Genomic DNA, 23,514 nt, shown 5'->3' with positions numbered 1-23,514 from the left:
TGGCGTGTTGATGGAGACGTTAACCCGTTGTATCCGTTTCCGTACCATATTTGTTGCAGTGGAATAATTTACACGACCGCCTGTCCAGGTAATAATGGATTGATGTCACTAGAAACTGTTTTATAATTTTCCTGTTTTTTGACTAATTAATGAGATGAACCGATTTTGCTTAAAAAGACAATATACGAAACTGTCTCGCAGCTCTTAGAAGGTTAGTAAAAATGTCAATGGAATTCTGAACTGTCCGTCTCCGTAACAAAACCGGCAAACGAGGATGCCTTCTTCTTTTTCTTTCTCCGCCTAACGACTTCTTGGGTCATGCCTGCCATTTTTTGCTTACTAGACCTATGTCTTAAAGTTTGTCGTTACAAAAAAAGTTAGCAATCGTTTAGCTTCGCAGTTTAATGTTTTACTTTCAAAATCGGCAATAACCACAACATGACGAAACCAAGCACAGCACATTTCGGGTTACACTCGGGGTCGAATTGCTGGATTTGTTGGTGGCTTTTCTGACGTTATGACGGCTGAAATCTGGAAACTAGAAACTTTTACTTCCAAAACAGCCTAGCCAAAGTGTATCTATTTTTGGGGAAGGAGAGTGCATAGGCAAGTAGTTAATTTGTTTACAACATTATTGATTACATGGAGAACACGGTGATTAGGCACGACGGTATCCGAGGGACACCACTTCACTGTGGAAACTGATAGTACAGCTTTGTCAATTTTCACGTCTTTTTGGGCGTCTCAAATACGGGCTCTGTGGTAGAGGGAAATTACATTTTGGAAGCCTTATGTTCCGTAACTAAGTCCACTACCTGTTTACACTGAACTAGAGATGCTACTGATGAGTGAAGAAACTACTTTCTTTTTTGACGCGTTCCGGTCCGACCGGCTTCCTAATATAAGACTGAAAAACGACTTTACGTGCCGCGTGTGTGATAAGTTGCTCCGCTATCACCGCATCCAGCCACAATTAATCTGCCTTTTACGTTAATGAATCACATCTACTCTTGCAACGGCCATATTGATCCCGATATCCAAGCAAAACCTGATGTTGCTTTTCTTTCGTATCTTTTCGCCTCATGATCGCGATGGACGAGATCGAAAGGGTAAGATCAAACCGGCGGTCGATGATTTTGTATTGAACACTTTCGATTTTACGATCACGATTTTACAATTACGATTTGTCGACACACGATCAGCTTGATACCCTTCGAGACGATTGAGATTTGATTAATACTAAGGAATATTAAACTGATCGAGTGAAATTTATTCTTATTTAAGTTGGAAACTTGCTTATGTTTTATGCTAAAAGCTTTCATGGTATCTACAAATACAAAGAAACAATAACTACATTCTATTTTTCCTACACTACACTACTACAAACAATAACTTTGATTTCCAAACGTCAGACAGCAGTAAAGTTAATCGTTTCATGAACTGCTTGGAATCCATGAAAAAACATGTAAAAGCTCCGCTCCGTCTGTCTGGCTGCACTCGGAGGTGTAATATGTGACAGACAACAATAATAAACCTCACACTGTAGTTGGTCATCGATAGCAGTTAGAACATCCTTGCGCGGTACGGATTATTTCGCAAGGGTCAATTGCGATGCAAAGAAAGGAGTTCTCATCGTTACTCCCAGTAGCGGCAGGACAATAAATCAACAATTTGAACGGCTGTTGCCGCGCATCGACTGCCAAGCTATACAGATATTTCTCGCTGTCAACTCCAAATTGGGTTGGTCGGCTAGGGTCATCGGGTCGTCCGAGACGTTGGTGAGGATCTCGGAAATATTAACGGCTCACACTACAACAAGTCTCTTCCCCTCGAGCGGTGCCGGAACTGAACGAACCGGATAGCTGGTAGACTTGCTGGCCTTCACATTGACAATGTTGACCAGGGTGCGCACTTGTATCTGACGTGCTGCACAACCACCGTCGACCAGATCGTGCGAAGAAACGTGAAGGTTTGCCAGAGACCCTTTTAAAGCTGACCTCCAATTAAGCACGCCGGAAAGGAAAAGCGCTTGCATCGGATAGTGTCGCGACATCGGATAGTGTCGGGAATGAATGACACACGATACACTCACTGGTAAGCCTGAGATTGGTTTACCGAAACGTTTCTGGACACACCGGGCAAACTCCCTCTGAAGGCAAAATGGTCCTGTGCAGTAATCGTACGGCTTCCTAAACAATATTCGGCCACACAAACACGCGACCACAAACGCGGTCCTGCCGCGCGTGTTGCCATTGCGCTGCCGGTGTACAGCACGTCCGTTGACCAACTTATCATATCCTGTGGTTTATAAACCAGTAGTCTATCCTGGTGGCGTTTGCTTTGTGATGCTTTGCTTTTGCGGCTTTTTCCTCTGGCCCCATTTTCCATGTTCTAATTTGATTATCAGCACTCGAACCACATTACACCGTTGCGGCAGTAGTAAGTGCCACCATGGTCTTATTTGAGCCAGGTGTGTTGAAACGTTTTTCCTTTGGTGCTGGTAGCCGTTGTTGATGTCGTTATCGGTGACGGTGATTTGAATATCTCTGAGGGCGATTTACATGTGTAGAGACAAACATAAAACACGTGTTTTCAGTGTGAATACGTTGAGAAAAACAATCCCAACACGATCTATTTTTCTGTTACTCAGGACTCTGAGAAGAACCTGACCTGATGAGGATCTGAGAAAAATCTGTGGAAACATGACTTTACCTCCTAGATAAATCGTTAGAAAATGTATGCAAATAAATATAAAACATTTTACTCAATCCAAATTGACAATACGGCGTCAAGCCGTAATACTTAAAATATAAATAAAAATAACTCAATCCAAACCCAAACGAAGGAAATAATTGCACCTGGTTTTGATTTTTTTTTTTTTCGAAAGTGAATGTCGTTGGCCTGTGTCCCGTGATTCGAAACCGAAAATGACTGAACCAAACGCAAATGCTATCTGCACGTGCAATGCCAGATCAAGCTTCACCAGGAAACGCCAAAGCTTCGCTAATCCTGTTTAGCCGGCAACGGTGCCGTCCGGTTCCGTTCCCTCTCGCTGCTTGTTTTGCGGAACACCGGAAGATCTGGCTCGTAATTACGCAAAACCGACGTCACTGGGGCACGTTATGGTGCAGCTGAGCGAGTACTTGAAGTCTGCTTCGAGGCTATCATATATGTATTGCTTGCTGATTCGTGTAATGTATGCATGTCCTGCGAAGCATTACGAATTCGTCAAGATTTGCTGCTACACCAGTAGGCTCCAAGGGAGACTGGGTGGAACGTGTGGAAAATTCGACTGATCCGGAAATAGTTTTCTCGTCCATTGTTTCACCAAGCTTTATAACGATGTCCTGTTGGCGGCAGTGGTAGAGATTTACTGCAAAACACGAATGACACGTGCACAAGCACAAGGGTGTTACTTCCGAGTTGCCGAGCTACCGAGCAGCGGAACGACAAATTCTACGCACATGCTTGTACAGCGTGTCATTTGCGCAGGTTGTTTGGCATTGCTGGCGCGTGAACGTGAGGGACGGGATTATTCGTCTAAAATGGTCATGCGACACAGCGGAAGCATTTTTCTCCCAACTATTTAGATGCGCAGGGCTACCGGGTGATGGGGTCGGGACGGGTTTGGGGCAAAAATGGCAAAGAAAGTAAAGGAAAGTCGCACACTGCATGAACCTTTACTCACATTACAAAAAAGTTTACTTTTTGAGACTCTATCTGGCCCGCAATCGAGAATGTCAGCAATAAAAAAAGAAAAACGAAACACAATTCGGCAAATTTTATTATACAATTATTATAATAAAAAAGGCTGAAAAAGATAACCTTTTGCGTAACTCAGTTTCAAATGAGTGTCCGTGAATGGGGGGATCTTATTTCAGACTTGAGTCTTTTTTTCATAATTTGAATAAGGTATTGTTGTTAACAGCATATCATATGTTGTAAATACGTGTGGTTCGTTAAAGCTGTTACATTAATTTTGATATTATTTAAATTTGAAAGAGTTTCACAGGCCATCAATCAAGTTTCCTGTTGTCTTAAACAATACCCAGCGTTAGATGCAACAACATTAATAATAATCTTTGATCTACCTGCCCAACAAAGCGGAGAAATTACTAGAAGAATACTTAGAATTTATAATTTTACTTTCATTTGATTTCTCTTAAAAATCATCATCTTTTTCAGACTATCACAGATTTTCTCTGATTGAACTATGATTTCTGGGAAACAAATATTATATAATAATACACATGTACGATACAAAAATGTTGTAAAAGGTTGAACATGATTAAAACAATTTTATTTAAAATTCGATCTATACCTATTTGTACATTTTGAACGTAATTTATGTAGTGCAGCATTCGCAAACGTTCGAAACACGTTTTATGTTGCGTATGCTCCAGCTTCAAACCTCTTTGTGATGCTCTTTCCATCAGCATATAACTCATTTCGCTTAAATTCTCTTCTTCGCAATAAGATTCTCTTTGTTTAGTGTTTCCCGCTCTGTGTCCGCCGTTGCTTCACTTGATTGTCTCTACGAAGAGACGCATTCGTATGGCCAAGAAGGTGAGGGATGGGGGTGTGTGGGGTATGATAGGGTGTTCAATGTTGTTCCTGCTTGAGGGAAGTATAGAGACAACAACAAAAAGTGCAACCAAATACGTACTCTCGCAAACACGCATCACAACATCACAATTCGCGGGAGTATTTCTCGCGAAGTTTTTTTTCCCTTTTTCACTGCACGCTGTTTTCTCAATCTCGTATAGTGCACTCTCTTTCCCTCCCAGCATAACATTGTGACGCGCACGCATCAAAACTCTCTTTCTCTCCCGGTCTCTTCATTATCTCTCTCGCTCTCCCTCTCTCTCTCTCTCTCTCAATTGGAAATAGATATCGCGCGTGTTGGGGCTAGGCGTGCTTCACCTGTTTCGTTACAGACAGTTCAGAAGTGAAACAAGTGCGGTACGGTTCGGATTTTCCCTGGTCGTCGTCTGCTTCGTGGTCGCCGCTGTGCATTTACAGATACGCCCTCGGCGCCCAAGCTAGTGACTAGCTAGGAGTATCTGGAGTTCCGGTGCAAAACCACCGTGGCCTGGTGTGCATTCGGTAACAGGGCAGGGGAGCTATAGTAGTGAGTCATCTCGAAACATCTTGAAGCGCGTTTACCGCCTCAGAAATCAGGAAGGAAGTAGTTTGCAAATCTTACCGAAAGTCAGTCTAGCAGCACCCTTAACGGGGGTGTGCGTCCGAGAACCATCTTAAGGTTTAAGAAGCAAAGCCAAGTAAATTCGAGAAGAAGCGCAATCCTCTGTTCGCGGCAAATCTCCAGACACAGCAGAAAGGGTGTGCATAGCGGAGATAGATCTGCGAAGCTGCACGACTCGTCTGAGCATACATTGCAGAGCGAAATTAGAACCGTCCGCGCGGGTCCAAATCAGTGTGCAGTGTACGTGTACTAATAGTGTGAGCATAATCATACCTATAGGCCATAGAGGCATAGCATATGCTTCTTCTGCAGAAGAATTAGAAGAAGAAGAAGAAGCGTAAAGAAGTAAAGTGTGCATTTCTTTGGTGCATACATGTGTATTGTGGCCACGCAACAACGGTAGTTGTGAGGTTTCGTCAAGCCCGTTCTGCGAAAGGCAATCACTGCGAGCGAAGGAAAACGTCAGGAAAAACGGGAATCGTCGTGTGCAATATTTCTCGCGGTCGACCCCACATCTTCCACCATAGTGCAGATAGGTGCAGAGTGGTGTACGCAAACGTGTGTGTTTGTGTGTGTGTGTGTGACGAGCAAGAGGAGCAGCAGTGTGTGCAGCATACAAATCAAAGAACGCATTGCTGAGCTCACGTCCCATCGCTTCTCAACGCAAACAACCCTTGGAGTTCGACTAGATGAAATAGAAGACGACGGAAAAGAAGCAATAGAGAGTGAGAGAGTATAACAGTGTGTGTGTGAGAGAGTGACAACGAAACTTGAGATCAAGAAAGGAAACAGCAAAAACAGGAGGTTCATCATCACCAACCATCTAGACGGGAATCCACGAGAGGAGTTGTTCGAAGCAGACATTCAAACGCTCCTGCGAACTAAATTGAAGAACGTGTAACCAAGGTAAGAAAAAATGCAGCGTGGAACACGGAGTCACTGGCGAAAGCGCCTCAGAGTCTCTCTGTGCTTCCCAAATCATCCTTAGAAATTGCATGTTTTACTTCACAAAATGATGCTGCAGGTCTTACGAGTAGAGGCCTTGAAATAAAGTCATGCAGTCGTGTTGTGTGCCATAAAACCACTTGAAATGTGAATGTGTGGTGTACGAGCGTGGAGAGGGTGCGCCAACTTCCCGGGTCCTTGACGTAATTTGAAAAGGATTTTTTTTTCTTGCAAACAATACAGAAAAACATTGAAACCAACAACAAAAACACACATACACACAGGCTGTTGGGATGGAAAGCAAAAGTGAACGTTCTGTGATGTGTTTCTGCTGCAGCAAATGCCTCATGCAACCTCCTAAACACAAGCTGCGGCACAAATACACCCACACGAACGCATATGTGAACATCACAAAATCCTGTTGGCGATTCTGGATATACCAATACGAATAAGCATGATGAAAGACGAAACTTAGAAAAGCATGGAATCACCATCATCCCCTCTCTATATTACATATTATATTACATTAAACGTTTCAGCACCAACACTTATCCAGCGTTTCGTTTGCGCTAGTATTGGTGTGAAGATGCTGCGTTTCTACATGGTCTCCATTGCTTGCTGGTGGTGTGCTGGGATAAAAACAAAAGCATAACGAAACCAGAGCGGAAGTTTGCTCGAATGGCTGTAAGCATTTCCCTCACTGGGAGGCTTTTCCATCGGCTTTTCCATTCCGTAGCATATCCTTTTTGGGTGTTTTTGTGTGTTGGTAAAGAAACAGTTTCCGGGCGAGTGAGTGAGCGAACATATTCAGGGTGTAAACGTGTTTGTGTGTGTCGCTGTTATTATGCAGGATGAAGCGAGCAACCACCTCACAGCATCCTTTGTTGAGCTGAGCGTGTGCTGTTGCGGGGACTGGAGACTTTAGGGGACAGACAGACACAAGAACAGGCGATGAAAAAACGAGATGAAAACGTTGTCGACCATCTTGTTTTTGACGGATTTGGGAACCTAATTTTTTTTTGTAGGCAGAGATATTTGGAATGTCATTTATGAAGTATTGTTTTACTTTCACTTTTTTAATTCAATTCCAAGGTTGCATGAAACTCTAGCAGGGAGTTAATAAAGACCCCTTTAACGAATACCGAGTAATAGTAGTTTAATAATCAATATATGGACAAATAATAAACACTCTAAGAATACGTTGGGTTAACTTTAACCATACGAGTGCATTCAAGTCACTTCATCAATAACCCGAACCTCCAGCTCCACAGTATAACATTCCATTTCGTAATTGATTGATTTCGTTGAGTGTGTCTCAAAAACCGACATCGATTCGTCGTCGGTCGTGGATGATTTTATATGAAGGGGCCATGCCCTTCACTGACTCTAGCTTGCTTACTGGGGCGTGATTGATAACAGCTTTCATTTATTTCTGACTTAGCTTGTGGGGAGTTTCTTCTTTTTCAAGCTAACGAGGTACGAGACATCGACCGATCAACAGTGAAGCACTCACCCCGGTCACTAAAGAGAGTCGAATAAATGTTCTACTCTAATCGCTGGGTACAATTCATCAAAGCGTCATTCTGCTGTTTTGGAAAGTTTCACTCCGAAGTCCCCCCCCCACTACCCACCACCTCTCCCCCCCTCCCCCCAGTCATCCAGGGTCTATAAGGGTTTGCAGTATAAACAGTCGTAAATTAGGCAGGTAGCCGTGCAGAAGTTGAGTTTCGGTACGCATGCGGTTTTGTGCTATCATGATGATGAGAGCAGTATTACATGCGGAAACCAGTCGGTTCTCCATTTTTTGGAGGAAGACATCATTTAGACAACGCACACTGATGGCACACAAAGCACACTAATTGCCCAAATAACGCTCCGGGTATGGGTATCAAGCGTCGTGCTTGGAAAATGCTACTGCAAATTATAAGCAAAATCAACTACAGGAAAAGGAAGTCAAAGAAAAACCCACATGCAATGTTAAGGTGGAGGAGAAAGAGGCGTTCCGACTCCCACCCAACCACAAAAAAGAGGAAAAGAAGTAAAAAAGGGTTCCAAATGCCTCTGTTTGTGACGATTGTAATGAATGTAATAATTTTTTTTTCTATTTTTCCCGTGGGACAGACACGAACGGGGGTAGAGAAAGCGTAGAAAATTCTAACCGGAAGCTAGCCTGACTTCCTCGTTATGGTTGCAGTGACAAAAAGCGTGTGTATGCCTGAGCTTAGCGTGTGTTTTGACACAACCTTTTATGGTCGTGAGGCGGCAGTAACGCTGGTAGAGCGGGCACACAATGTTTGGCCAGTCAACCAAACAACAGGGCGGCCCCTGCAAAATGGCTACGACCGTAGACCAACGAAAACCCGGGGCAAAAAGTAAACGATAAACCGCGTAGTGTGGAGCTAAACAAAAACATTCTTTGACCCGGAAAAGTGTACTGGGAAACAGAGGTAAGGCATCGAACCCTCGTTACACATCTGTCGCGCGATTGTTTGGTGATCAATTAGTTGTCTAACTATCTTGTTATACAATTTACTCGATGGCTTTTTTTGCCTTCCAAACGTGGCTCTGCTTGACTAGGGCTTGCCCAAAACACTACTCGGCGGAACCTTAAGCGAGTCCGGAAAATCGGAAAACCTAAAACCGCAACGTAATACCCCGGGACGATGTTGTGCATGCTAGTAAACGAGCCTCCGTTGTGTTGCTCGGTATCGAAGTTTTTGAATTTTTGTTTGAACCTTGTATGAAGACGAACCTAAACGAAGCAGTAGTTCGATTGTGGTTCCCATAAATTACAACCAATTACTAATGCAACTCCGGCGTGTTTGACTGAAAGCGAATGGCAAGGAAACGAAAAACGTCAGAGAAAGAGATAGAGAAAGCGAGAGACAACAGCGCAAGACAGGGCAAAAGTTTTTCCTTCGTACGACAAAAAACCGTCGAAGTCGTCATTTAGTCATATTCCCCCCGCTGCCGATAAGGATCTGATGCCGTGGAAAAGTTTGTCAATCGTTGCCATTCCGATTGTGGCTGGTACCCTTGAGTTCGGTTTCGTTATGCGGTTCCGATGATGTTTGTAACGTAAAAAGAAAATTATTGTTTACCTTGATATTGCGACGGACCGGCGTTGAATTGAAGCCTTGATAAATTCTCAACAAACAAAATGAAAAAAACCGTTAAAAATAGTAATTGGAAAATCGAGGCTTGACGTTGAATATGAGCTACAATAAGGAAATAATTGGGTAAACTGTTTTACAATCTGTCGTGATTTGGATGAACATTTAGGTCCAATGATGACTCGGTGGTGCATTGATAATGGTCCCAGCTACTTAGACGAATAAAGTGGCGGCAAATGCTTTGCAGATCCTATCCATCAAGATTTTCAAACTCAGATCTTACTCGGGCTTATCACGTCTCCTCTATCCAATATGGAAGGCTTAAAAAAGACTTATGGACTGGGTCGTGCGGTGCCATTCTCCTGACATTAATAGTCTCCCAAAGTTCGACGACTCCTATTCGCAGCAGATAAGAGAAGAGAAATTCGTCAGTTTGGACCGAGTCCACCTAGACCTCTCGAAGTTTTAATTGCTTTAAGAAGTGCAGTTCCTGCCGACTTGATGGTGTGATACACTCCATCATATCTGTCGGACGTGATCCAACGCCTCATTAATCGATTGCTTAAAACGACATACGCCCCTTGGAACACGATGAAAGGATGATTTTTGGAGCAGAACATCGCTACCCCGTGTCGTATTACACAATCGCGACATTGTTGCACTATTGATTTCTTATCAAATGGAGCAAGGTCTAGCCTCCCAAGACAAACGACACAAGCCTGGGCACGGTCGGCGTCGCGAGTGATGCAATGAAGAGGATGCGATAAGACACTATGCATTCTACGGCCGATAGTTTACCACTATGTTCATTATATTTCCCTCTACTACAGCTTGAGCGCGCAGTCAAAATTGGTAACGATTCGATTTGATCGGATGTGCACAACGTGTGCGCCAGCCGGCGTTCGAGTTGTTGCACAATCAGTTTTCCTCGATGTGTGTGTGTGTGTTCATGGTTGTTGTTAGAAATTGTTCGACTGATGCATAAAGTGGTTGATTCGATAATTACGAAACAAGACAAATAGAAGGAGAAAATCGAACACCCGGGGGCGAAAAGACTAAAAAAAATGCGAAAGGTATGAGAAGGAAACGATAAGTGTGGTTGGCTATGGTTTCATGGGTCCATAGCAAGAAAATTGTAAAAATACGGTTCAAATAATGCAGTTTTTTTTGAGCAAAAAACGAAAACCTGAAACATTTATATAACCATCGACTTGCCACTCCGCGGTTCAAATGCAGTGAACTTATAATTCACCAATATAACGGAAAATTGCTGCCGCCATCGGTTATCTCTTTGGCTGGGTTTAAATTTCCACCACTCCCTTCTGCGGAGCAGAGCACAAATGAAAGAGAAATTCTCATCCAAAAGGTAATAGTAAGCACCGGTAATAGTGAGCAATACAGCCAGCCGTTCTATATGAATAAAAAAAAACTGGTAATAGTGCCATGTAAATTAATAGTTTAATGTAGTCAGCGGTGTGGAACTACATGTACCGGATGTATTTGAAATCCCGTACCAATCATCATACCCCTGCCACTTTCAAACCCCTTTTTTCACGTGGTCTTCTTATCGGTAACGTTGTCATGGGACGTTGGCGACCAACTCACAAAAAGAGAGCATAACACACATGCAACCAAGGTTTTTTTTTAGAATTCTCGAAAGGACTGTTCCTAAGGGCACGAACAGTATGGGATGATAAACCCTTTTTTAGTGCCTTTAATTTAAATGTTTCCAATCGCCCGAAATGCTACAAGCGCGTGTTTGAAGGTGTGTGTGTTTGTATCAAGGGAAATGACCCGCCCTTTCCACATATTTTCTCCACCCTTTATTCAACCCTGCAGAGTGGACGCAGTAGGTAAAGCATAACCAGCGTCACAGGGTCTGCACCACTCGGGGTAGCTACACAATTACGTACATTCACCACCACCGGCCGTGTGCGCACACAAAGGGCCATTTGTCGCGTTGTAGTGACCGTGGCAAGAGAACCGGCACTCGGGGGAGGTTTGTAACATAGCAAACATTCAAGAAGACACATTAAACGCGTGCCAGCGTTCGAATACGCAACCCGTTATGCTACGTTTGTACATAGATCTGGTCGGCATAGAGAGAGAAGAGTTCTCGTTGTGAAGGCAAAAAAGAGCTTTATTTCACTCGGATGTCGGTGTGTGAGTAATAGGTGTACAGGTATGTAGACAATTGTAATCATTCGCATGAAAATTTTATGATATTTTGATTCAGCTGTATTTAGCAAATGGCTCTTCATGATTTGGTGTCTTTATTTGTTTTATATGCTGCTTAGCCTAATGAATGATGAAGTAATTGTTTGAGGATACATTTGGAGCCCAAACATCTGGTCTGGTCTGGCCTGGTCTCATTATGACTCTAAGCAAGTGATCGATGAAGAACAAAAAGACTGTTTGTCCCTTTCAAGCAACTCCCATACGTCCAAAAATATTTTTATGCTCTTTAAGTTAATGGCGTAAAACATTTTCCTTTTCGGCTGTAAAACCAGGACTAACTCACTTTCTTCGATAAATATTTAATGTCGGCTGATAACTAACACTCGGAGTCACCATCACATAGAGAAAAAAAAATGGAAAATGGGTCCCCGTCGATGCGCCTCTTCATTGCTTATTTGTGCACATTTTTAATGTGCAGCTTACCGTCACCGGCGGTTGTTAAGCAACACAGCTTTTGGGAGATTTCACGATATTAACTTTAATTTCATTTCACTCGAGAAGGAAAACGAATCGAATGTTATGACTTTTTTCATTCATATTCACATCGTATCTTGCGAGGTAAACATTTCACATGCACGGGTGGTAATTTACCTCATCCATAATTTTTGAGTTTTCATTTTCAATCTTGCAAACAGCTGATCCACAGTCACAGTCACCGACTGGTTGCTGCTGGTTTATGTAGGAAGTGAACAATTTTTTAGCCGATATTGACTCTGTAACCGTGTTGATGAAAGTGAGCAAGCGAGTGAACTCACCCGCGGTGATAAATTAGCGCTGTCCGGCCGTTTGCTCTGGAAACACGAGATGCAAACTGCACTTCTTGGGGTGTGTGACCGTTTACAAGCGCGATCGATTGTTTCCGGAAGCGAAAAAGTTTCGTTGTCACGCTTGGCTGATAGGTTCACGCAGATGCCCTACGGGATAAGGCCCGAGGACACTTACTTTTGCCCCGCTGTATGCAATTGTAGGTACCTTTCTTACGATTGCCATGTGAATAACGCTTGTACAAGTTGAAGGCGAGAAGCAATAAATTATGCACGACTTAGCAACTCTAAATTGAAATCTAGAAGGAAACAAGATGAGTGTGTTCAGCCTGAAGTTGCTGAAAAGAGTGTGTGTTTTCAATTTCGTAAGGGTAATTGTTCACTCTTATTATAACTTCGAAGGGTGTCCTGAATAATATGGGGTCCTTTCTGTTGCCCGTGAACGCGGGAAGGCATTAATATCGGCTCGTTTCAACAGATTTCAAGATGTGGTTAATTAGAGGTAATGAAGACTTCCTGATGTAACAGAAAATATACTACGAAGGTTCGAGACCAAAACATTGCGACTTTAAGTATGGCAATTTAATACAAATCCTAACTTTGTGAATAAAGGGACAACGACGGCTCCAAAATTGCAACCTGTTGATTCAGCGCAGCATGTTTTGAGGCATGGTTGACGCAACCGTTTTCTATTCGCAAATGAATAACAACCCCTCGCTCATCTAACTCTCCTGCTTGTAATGAGCCCACTTCAGTGATGAGGCCATTCGTGGGGCAAGGTTGGAAAAATCGAATTTAAATTTTCCCACCCCACTTATCAGAGAGCTTCCAGCAGCACAATGACCAAATAGAAGGAGTCGAAGAAATCGGCGTGAAAACATTCACATTGTATTGTGTGCAGTTTTTCGAACAACGAATGCACTCAATTATGGCCAAGTGCAGACCATCATTTTCGCTTCCTTTGGCAACCATGGCTTTGCGTCCATGGATGCATCAGCACCAGAGAGCCACGACCACCAGATAAAAGCTAAATGAGGCGTTTGTTCCAAATCTAACAAGCGTGAACAACAGCTACCACTATCATCGTCGTTGTCGACACGCTAAGCAGCTCACGAATTCTCACGATTCATATGGTCGGTGTCCATCTGAGGTTGTTTTCTTTGGCCAAAAAACAACAGTCCAGCACAACATGTAAGGGTGGGGTACAAGCACACGTTTGAATTACCAACACTTGAGTGAACAATTTCCTCAACCGTTGCTGCATATACTGTAAGATGCGTAAAGGTTTTCCTTTTCCTTCGCAAAGCGCGCGCGACCCAATTTCTACGCCTCACTAACCACACACACGCGAAAGAAGACACCTCGACGATGGATGGACTTGAAGTTGAAGGTGGTTTCTTTTTGCGAAAATAAAAAAAAACTCCAGATTCAAAAACGTTTACTACGTCTTAAGCACATGTGTGTGTATGTGTGTCTTAGGTTTGCGAAAGCATCACCAACTCCAACTCCAACCACGGTGAGTGAGAGACCTGACAATAATAATATTTGCAACACTTTGCCTCCATTGCTCGATTTCACTTGCTTTGCACTTGGCATTAATGGTCTCTCTCCTTTGGGCGCCTTGGAGTTACAGCACGGCGACATCATACTGGTAAGGCTAGGGTATTGCTGACAAAGACTTTTCGCCAACTGCAAGAGCGGTATCCCTATTGGTGGGGTATCCCGCAGGGAGTTGCCCGTCGGAGTCACAGTTTGTCTACTTTCTGTTTTGATTGTGGCCAGGCCAGTTATCTGGCAAATGATGAAATTGTGCAATTGTTCCGATTGTTCCGAACAATTGTACCGATGAGTTGATGAGTGCCCGATAAAATTAGATCTTCAGATTGGGGTTGAGGCTTGTTGCTAAAAATTTAAAGAGGTGTGGTAAGCGATTTAATTGCAATTTAGAGAGGGTGTAAAATGATGCAGGACCGTGCGAGAGAGTCGGATAATGAGACTATAGTCTTTAGCAAAACACCGTTCTAGTTGCTTTCTAATATCCTTCACAATTGTATCAATTTAATTTAGTTGTGTTTGATATACCCTATTTCCGAAAGATCATTGGGTGTAGTTTCGGCCTTTTATTAGTTTTTCCTTGTGTGTGTTTCAAAATAACATAATTATTGTTTATATAATAAACAATATATATATAACACAAATATATAATAAACCGTAATAGTGTGCTTGTAACGGTTTCAAATTTGTTTCTTCAGACCTTGTTGCAATAACATTTACCGCGCCCAAGCGGTATTCAACGCACTTAATCTCATTTACAAACCGCCGCCCCGAGGGCTGTTTGGTTTTCCTTCTCGCGAAATAGCTTAATAGCTTCATTTGTCGTTTCTCTCGTTGGTGAAAAGCAGCATGGTCCTAGACGCATCAATAAAACAGAAAACTCCTTCGAAAGCGGATCTATAAAAGAAATAAAAAAAAAACACCTTTAAACAAACACCTTGCGAACCAATCTACGTATACAACCCTAAAACGAGGGTGACGATCAGTCTGATGATGATGGTGATGATGTGCGTGTTGATGACTTCTATTACGACACAAGCAAGTGAAGAGATCGTATGTCAACATGGGCCTGGCATGATGTAAGTCTAATCTAAATTTACTCCAATTCTTTTTCGCAAAATAAACCGACAGGGACGGGTGAGACCACGGCAATGGCTATGTTGACCGAAGACTAAATAAAGTCCACTTTCATCCGAAGGCTCTGTGGACCAGATATGGCAAACTAGAGACGGTTGGGGTGAGTGTGTGAGGTTTAGGGGATGAAGGATAAACAATGAAACTTTCCCGCAGATGATAAAGGAGAAGAGGCTGTGTGGAAAGGGGAGGGACTTTCTACAAAATTCGTAACAGCATTTAGATGTAGAGCGGCCAGCGCGTCAGATCATAGTAATGTAGCTTTTACTTGGTTTTTTGAAGTCGATAACGCTACCGTTCCAGTAATCCTGATTTTCGCCAATTCTGCTCCATGGGTAGGATTTGTTTGGAGATATGCTTAACCGTTCAAGTCGCATGTTAAACATATGCATTGTTGTGTTTCTCGCTATGTTTACGTAGTAAATCGAATAAAATGGGGTCGACCAAAATAAGCCATCGTGAATTCATTCACAAAAACCGTATTGGAAGCACGGTCGATGCTAACGTATGCATAAAAATGGATTATTTATTGATTGGTAGACATTGAAGGACGTATATTGGGCTGTAAAGTACAGTGTTCAGCAAGGAAACTGTATCTTGAGCTGCTCAAAAGTGAACGATTTGCATTGCACCCTCTCTCCTCCTTTCTCTAATATCGTTAAGAATTGGAGTTCCTTCACTTTTGGAACTCGCAATCATTTGAAGATTAAAGCTGAAGATTCAACCGCGAGTTACTGGATATTGACATAGGCTATACCTTAGTACGGGAGGTAATTTAATTAAATCTTATTCCAAGTGGATACGTAAAACCCCCAGCTCCTGTCCAAGTGAACGAAACATTGATCTTACAGCCACAAGTGTGCGGTTTCCGTGCTTGTGAAGTCGTTGGATTATTATTGATTCGCAGAGACAGAGCATTGATGTACGAGGCCAGCGAGGACTTTTCGTAAGCGAAAGAAGTGAAATGAAATTAAAATTTAAATAACGCAATCAGCCTCCTTGGCCTGTCTGTGTTTTTTTCTCACGCTTCCCATATACCATTGAAACATCCATTTCCGAAGCAAAGTAACGGCCATCCGAAGGACACGCCGGGTCATGGGCAAGTGAAAAATTAAGAAACAGGAGAAGAACAAACTGAACAAAAAACTCGACTGAATCACAGAAACTGGTCAAACGAAGTCTTCCCACGTCGTCTGTTGGGAATTTGTAAATCGAGATAGACGCACGGTGCGTGTGTAGTTGTAGGATGGTTCTGAAGGAATTGTCAGACGATCGACAAAGCGCAGGTTAATGATCTCGATGTTGTGTCTCATTCTTCTTTCTTCATCGCTTTGGTGCGTCATAAACCGGTACCAGGATTGAACATTGATCACAGATCGTCGGTCTATGAAGACGCCCAACAGACACAAGAAGAACATCCAGCACGCCCTTCTATGCTGCTTTCTTGGAGTCTACTGAACTTCAATACTGTACGATCATATGTAGCATTATGCTCCATCCTCCTTCGCGCACCTCGCCACCACCTTCCTTCGCTTTCTGTTAATGGCGATGATGAGGCCACTAGACTAGAGAAACTTCCAATAAAGCAATCAGTTATGAAGAAAGATAGAGAGAGAGAGGGAGGGCGTTGCAAAAAAAAAAATCAAATATCTGAACCTACGATTCTCGGGCTTCCAATTCTTGGGGTGGCGGCTGCTCGCTTAGAACTAATTGAATGTGATTGGCAGCATCAAACGTTTGTGCGAGACTGATTAACCGTTGGAGTCACTCGATGATGACATCCAAGGCAAGGATGCACGCTACCGCACAGTTTATCGTTCCAATTGAAGGACAATAATGGCGTGTATGTAAATGCCCTGTGTCAATTGAGATAGGAAAGTGTTGTGTGTGTGAGGTTGACGGCCCATCGCTAATTAGCACTTTCGATAACGCACAAACAGCCACGCAGTTGACGAGATGATAAAACAGAAAAAAAGGAAGAAGGTGCCGTGTATGCATTGTACCGTTTTGTGTGTGTTTTTCGATGGCGTTGATTGATAAGAGGGATTGGTTTCACCTTCATACGAAAGCAAAACACACACTCCGGCCAGTGTTGTGTCGGTCCCGGTTTAGGCAACTTCACGCGCATGCTCACGCAAGCAGGCATCCGTGGTCGTCTAATAGCCGAAAAGCCTCCCGATCAGGCCTAATCAATGGGCTCGCTTATGAAAAGCGATTGTGGTGCGAAACGGATGAAGACGTCACTTTCACTCGTATGAAGAAACTGCTGATCGAAAATTCGGTAGAGGGTGGGGGGTGGTTTCCGTGGTAAAGCTTTTGCTGCAGATACCCTTTATTGGTTATTAGGTATCTGCTGTTACTCATAGAGAAAATATACTTCTAATGAAATGCTCGAGCTAGCTGTGGGTAGCTCCACCACATGGGGATTTTTGTTTAATAAAGCGATCAAGCGAATGGCTACGATGATGTCTTAAGAATCGCCGCGATGAAGTACGTGTACCTGATGCGATTATTCATCACTTGAGCTATTAAAGATGCATTTTTCACATCCTACAGGTGTGTCTGAATGCGTGGTGGAATCGGGACATCTTAGACACTGTCCAACATTCCCAGACGCACCTTTCTTGACTGGCGTCGTCACAACGACCTAAGCAAATACAGGAAACCCGAGAGAAACAATTCCCCAACTCGACGAAGCACCCGGAGCGGAGTGTTTGAGGAACAGGGGGGCATAAGTAGGCAAGGAAAAAACGAGAAATTCATAGAGTGCAGCACCAGTTTTACCAGTTCTGCTTCCAGCGCAACCCTTGTTAGCGTAGTCGGTTGTGTCTGCCGCCCTCCCCGTTTTGCTGCGTTCGTGGGATCGGGTTCCGTTTCTGCTGCAGCAACCCTGTCTGCAAGTTCTATGGGGTTTGCTACCAAATGTAGCCTGTCCTCATGGCCCTGGTTATGGTCGTGGTTGCTGGCTACGTTTGTGTGTGTTCGTTGGGATTTAATTTTACTTTCACGACGTATCCGCGAAGGTAAGGAAGCGATGCGTTGGCCAACTGGCTTTGCCAAATCATTGGACGAGTTGTTGTGTTTACTTTCTTCATCATCTTCCCGGTAGTTTGTACAGTTATATAGCCCGAGGGTCCACATCGTCTATGACTTTTAAAATCTCGAGGAATCAAGGTGCAGTACGGCGTTGGGATCATCTCTCAGCATCATCTGTTAAGTGTATGATGCTAGGAGGAAGTGAAATCTAATCTATCGCCAAAGGGTGGTCATGATTGGAGAATATTGTGTGTGTGAACGACTACACAAGTACGTGTGACAAAACAAAGTACGGACAGGTAAGGGAGGTATGACAAACAGAAGAAATTAGGTTATCGCTGGTTATGATTATTGCGTACACATTTACAACGCTACGAAGCACCCAACGCCCTACATGTTCTCGTGTAGGAACACACCGAACGGTCCAAAAGGGGCCTTACCTTCTAGGTGGGTCGGTCGAGTGCTGCAAGAGTAAGCCCAAAAAATAATTGGGTCATCAGAAGAAGGGTTTTGTGTACGAAACTGAGTGGTGTCTATCAGTGGACGACACCCACAGGGCACAACGACTGATGAGCTTCAAGATTCGATCACTTAACGTAACAAAGGCACCAGTACAGGGTGCGTCGGACTCTTTTAGTACACTGTTTATGAACCTCGTACAAGCACTAGAAGAGGGTTTCTGCTTCATCCTCTTACTGCACCCTGGCTGCATTATACACACACGGCCGTTCGATAGCAAAATGGATGGCCATGAAGCACTCATACGAACTTGATGTCGAATCCGTCGGGAAGGAATGATTTCTTACAATGCAAAAAAATCGTCCGTTTACGATGGAAGACAGCGATAGAGGGAAAAGAAGAAATCATTCTTTTCCCAACTACGTCATGCTTGTTGGAACGACGACATGTACGATAAAGTACATATAGGAGAAGGATTAGATTAAAAACGACTTCGACTTTTACAGATTGACATTTACCGGTAACTCGGAAGAATCGCTCCAATGCGAATTCCAAGCAATTATCGATAAAATCCTTACCGGAAGAGCGAAAAGTTATGCTTGAACTTCAAGTCTGCCTTAATGTCTCATAAATGCCATTGAGAAGCACCCAGCTAGTGAGTTGGTGCATCATGAAAAGTTCAAGCTTACTCATCTCACCAGAAGTGAGCTATTCAACTCGGCACTGGCAACTGCATTCCCCAACCTGAAGTATTGGCTAGGTCGCCTGGGTCTGATTTGGCCGGATGCATATCGTAATCTTTCCGCGTCCTACATATTGTAACCGAGGCCATGTCGTGATGCAATTTTAACGCGAAGAACTCACTAAACAGGAGGGGAAGAACGCACAAAGAAGAGTTAAAAATAGTTTATCTTTATATTATGTTACGACAGCTTAGAAGATCGGTGTGGTTGAGATTGTGTGTCGTATAGTGTGCAAGCTAGCAGATCTCAACCCTAACCTATTTTTCCACGCCTGTCGGAGTAGGTCCGTTGAAGCATTATCGACAGTGCCAATTACTAGTGTCTGGCTTAGAAAATTAACACCAATTACGTACTGATTATAACATCCAGTTCCAGTTCTCAATAATGGTATTTTTGTCATACCAGCATTCATGTGCTACTTTGCGGGAAGGTGTTAGAATATTGGTAATTACCAAATTCTGCTTAATGAATTAGTGAATCAGACCAGTCGTGGACTACTCATGCCAGGTGTAAGATGCTTAAGGGAAGCGTATCAAATTATGTCAAGAAGTTCAACACGTGCAACGCTATTGCAGGAATGTTTTGCTACCAATCTCTTTAAAACAAAACATCTTCGACAGATCGAAAAATCACTTCCGAGAATCGCAGACGGTGGATCTCCGTTTCTAGCGGTACCAATCAGATCTTGTTTGAGCAAGGACCGACAGCCGTGGGGATAGCTAAAAATAATTTGTCCGCTTCCTAGACACAGCTCAGTACAAAACGAGGCGTTGACGATGCGGTGATGCCAAAAATAGATTTTCAATGTTATACGCACCAATAATCACACGCACGCACACACGCTTTAAGCGATGACGTTTTGCGTTGTTTACGCAAGACATGTTTGAGCGGTGATCTCCGGCAGTCAGCAACAATCTTTTCTCCAATGATGTTACAATCCAGTTGGTGTTCGGTGTTATGAGATTTGTAGAGGCGAATGAGGTCTCAAAGACCCAAAGCCTCTCAAACAAAAAACAAAACAAAAATTTGCGAGATTTGTGCTTTCTCGTTGTGGCTCAAAGTACATCCAGCCAATGAGCGGGAAAAATCCTAAGGACTGATTATGAATCAGTAGATGACGAATGTCGGTAAACATCAACTGACTATAACATCACTACTTGACTCACAGTTATGCCACAGAGACGAGTTCTCATTAATTGACACCCGATGGCCGATGAATCACGAAATGAATGGTGGATTCTGTAGACAATTGAGTGACAAACTGGGCCATACCTTGCGAGCAGCTTGTGCATCTTGCTCCACTACTTGACGCATCACCATGAAGATCACTCACGGTCCTCTGTCCTCGGCCCAATTTCAGCCCGATTCGTGTGGGGGAGGATCATTGCCTTCTGGCACCAAACCCTCGAATGCACTCTCACCTGAAGGGACACGACCTTCTTTTGTGTCTTGCTGCAAGCTGACGTATCGATTCAGCTTCACCGTTCGATTCTGGGACTGGAATCGATGGTCATACGGTATGCATTGACAGCTTGGAGTAGAATTTTTGGATAGCACCCACACTAGAGAGCTACTCACGGCAAAGAAGTGTTGGTGTAGGCAACAGGGAAACTGCAACCAGCCATGCACTTTCTAGTATCGCAAGCAACGAACGAACTGCCATAATAAACAAACAGTATGTGAATGAAGGAGCTATAAATAAAAGGAAGAACAAGTGAAACAGTTATGTTGCAGCAAAAGCCTTTTGCGGAAATGGCCTCAAACAGGGCATAAAAAGATTTTCTGGCAGGGGTGTTTGCTGTGTTATTCAATCCACCGTGCAAGGTGACTTTGGTTGAGATTTGATAAGCTATGATAAGCCATGAGCTGTTTATGAATAAATGGTTAAGAGGATGCAGAAACTTTTGGTGTAATTAATGAGTTTAACTTAACACAGTTCCTTCAATGTATTCCACCATAAACAAAGCTTTTTCCGTTAAATATTCTTATCCGTAGAATAACTCAAAAGAACATTTCATCGACTTAGTTGTATTGCCCTCTGTAGTGCTCGTAATTTTCGCGATTTGATATCTTGGAACGAAACAGTCGCAAATTGTAATAGATAAAAACTCAAATGTATACATCGCGGGCTGTTTTAAACACTTTTAAAGTTGCAAAACAATGGCCAACCCGCGACACATAAGTAGAACAAAACAAGTGGCGCTGCCGACGATTTACCTTCCTGTTCGCTCCGCCCGGGCCCCTTAACACCTGTCACAGGGTGGCGAAGGATCGCCTTGCTTTTATTTTTGAATTGATGTTTGTAGAGCACCGGTCGCAAGCGTTTGTTTTCCCTGTGCGTTGGTTTCTTCTCTCTCACGTTTTCTTGGTGTTTATTTCGCTCTCTTTGCAATCGGCGTGAAAAATTCACCACGAAGAGACAATATTTGTGTTGCTGTTTTAAAGTACAAACCCCCCTGTTTTAATACGGAAAACTCAACTAAAAAACCCAAACAGCGGCACTAGTCATTTGGGAGCCTGTCTCTTCGTTATGTTTTTTAGTTGTGTTGATTTTGCGTTTTTTATATCCCCCAAATAGTACTCGACCGTCTGTGTCTCGCTGTTGAAGAATTGTAAGACGCTCAGTCAGAACTTCTCCGGCTTTTTCCCCATTCTTCCCGCCTCGTTACCCACTTTTGGGATGAGGAGAGTGGGGGTATTGCTTCCGTTTTTTTATTCGTACGATTTCTGCTCTTCCACGCACCGTTTTGAACGAAAGTGAATGTGATGACTGATACGAATCCGTCTCCGGGCTAGTCGCAATAGAATGTGAATGCGAATTTGTTCATACCACTCGCACTTTTTCCTCCTCATTATCGCCCTGGGGGTTTTCACTGCCGCCTTTTGATAATGGTTTCGTTCTGGTTGTGTTTTATTTATTTTCTCTTTCGTTTCGGACAGCAGTACCTCACCGTACGCTCGTTTCATCGACCGTTCGAATTTTTTAGTGTGGCCTTGTGCGGGGAGTTCGTGTTTCTTTGTGCACGCATGAGGTTTTTCATCCTTTCGCCCTAAAACGCTGTTTTTTTAGGTTGGAGATGGGGGTGAGATTTTCATTTTGTATTTTCCTCAACCAAACATATGGATAGCCTCAACCAAAAAACGAGAGCCCACCAGCGAACTACACGTATCGCGTTACGGGTTGTGTGTGCGTGTAGGCGTTTAATGAAATGCCGAATGGTCGAAAGATTTGCCTTCCCTACGTCGTTGGGGCACGGAGAAGCTTATTCAATTTCCATGCGAGGCTGAAATTGGCAGGTCATTTTTAAGGTAAAATATTAATGAAACCCGAAACCGTAGACTTTCCATGGGCAAACAAAGACAAAATAAAAATTTGCGCTTACAAACAAAACCCAGGCCCAACGTTGTCGACCAGTTTTCGCAAATTGCTTTCCATCGATTGTGCATGTTTGTTAAGGTTAAGGTTAAGGCTAAGGTTAAGGAGGGAAGCGCACATTAAGTTACACTTAACAGTTCTCATTCATGACTCCATTTCAATCCAATTTAGTTGCGAAAAATTGGGACAGGATTAAATCATCCCAACCGCAAATTCTCACAGAGCACATGTTGCACCGATCAATGAGTATCACGTTAAGCTTCTTAACACCGCAAAAGGAAGCAAAAATCTCAATCGATCTTTCTCTGCCTGGCACAATATAGTTGATGCTCGTTTAGCCACTGATTGGATTAAGTGTAATTGAGCGTCCGCTACTACTGCTGCTAACCTGGCGTACATCCACCGGGGAGAGTAGAATTCAGTTTCGATTTGGGCTATCACGGAACGCGAAGAAAGCATAAAGGATGTGTCGTAAAGGAATCCAATTGCTTGGATTATTGCACACTTGGAGCGAAGTTCGTTTTTTTCTCCAATGTTCTCCAATGCGGATTCATTTAGACCGTTCGTTATAAGTGAATTGCAAACCGAAGGTTCTGCCGAAGTGAAACTGGGGCAGATTATGAAACAAGGGCAGCGAGTATATATGATAATAAATTTGTTACATTTCCATAATGGTTTGTGCGCAGTTGGGTGGTGCAAGAGGAGGCTTTGGCGATATTCTCTGGTGTTTTTTGTTGCTGATTTTCAATGTTGACGATCGGGATGATAGGAGGTTCTTGGATAAGACGAATGTGACGTGGATTCCGCTCGGTGTCGCATGTTGTTAACAGAAGGACGTGCCGATTGTGACATTTTTGACGGCTTCCGATCAAATTGCTCTTGGAAGGTGGTAACCATTTTCTCCCAGGTCCAATCCCCTTGGTACATGCTTTTTGCACTTGTTAGG

At 43.3% G+C, this 23,514-nt stretch overlaps 1 protein-coding gene across 1 annotated transcript in view; it reads left to right on the top strand.

The window, feature by feature from the left end:
• Positions 1-23,514, top strand: part of LOC118517205 — a gene marked incomplete at its 3' end in the record, with an annotated part of 38,636 nt that overhangs the window by 2,360 nt on the left and 12,762 nt on the right. The window lies entirely within an intron of this gene.

This window comes from Anopheles stephensi, unplaced genomic scaffold (genome assembly GCF_013141755.1).
Source record: "Anopheles stephensi strain Indian unplaced genomic scaffold, UCI_ANSTEP_V1.0 ucontig68, whole genome shotgun sequence".
Taxonomy (NCBI): Eukaryota; Metazoa; Arthropoda; class Insecta; order Diptera; family Culicidae; genus Anopheles; species Anopheles stephensi.
The sequence above is the reverse complement of the archived record's forward strand: the minus strand, read 5'-3'. Positions and strand labels throughout refer to the sequence as shown.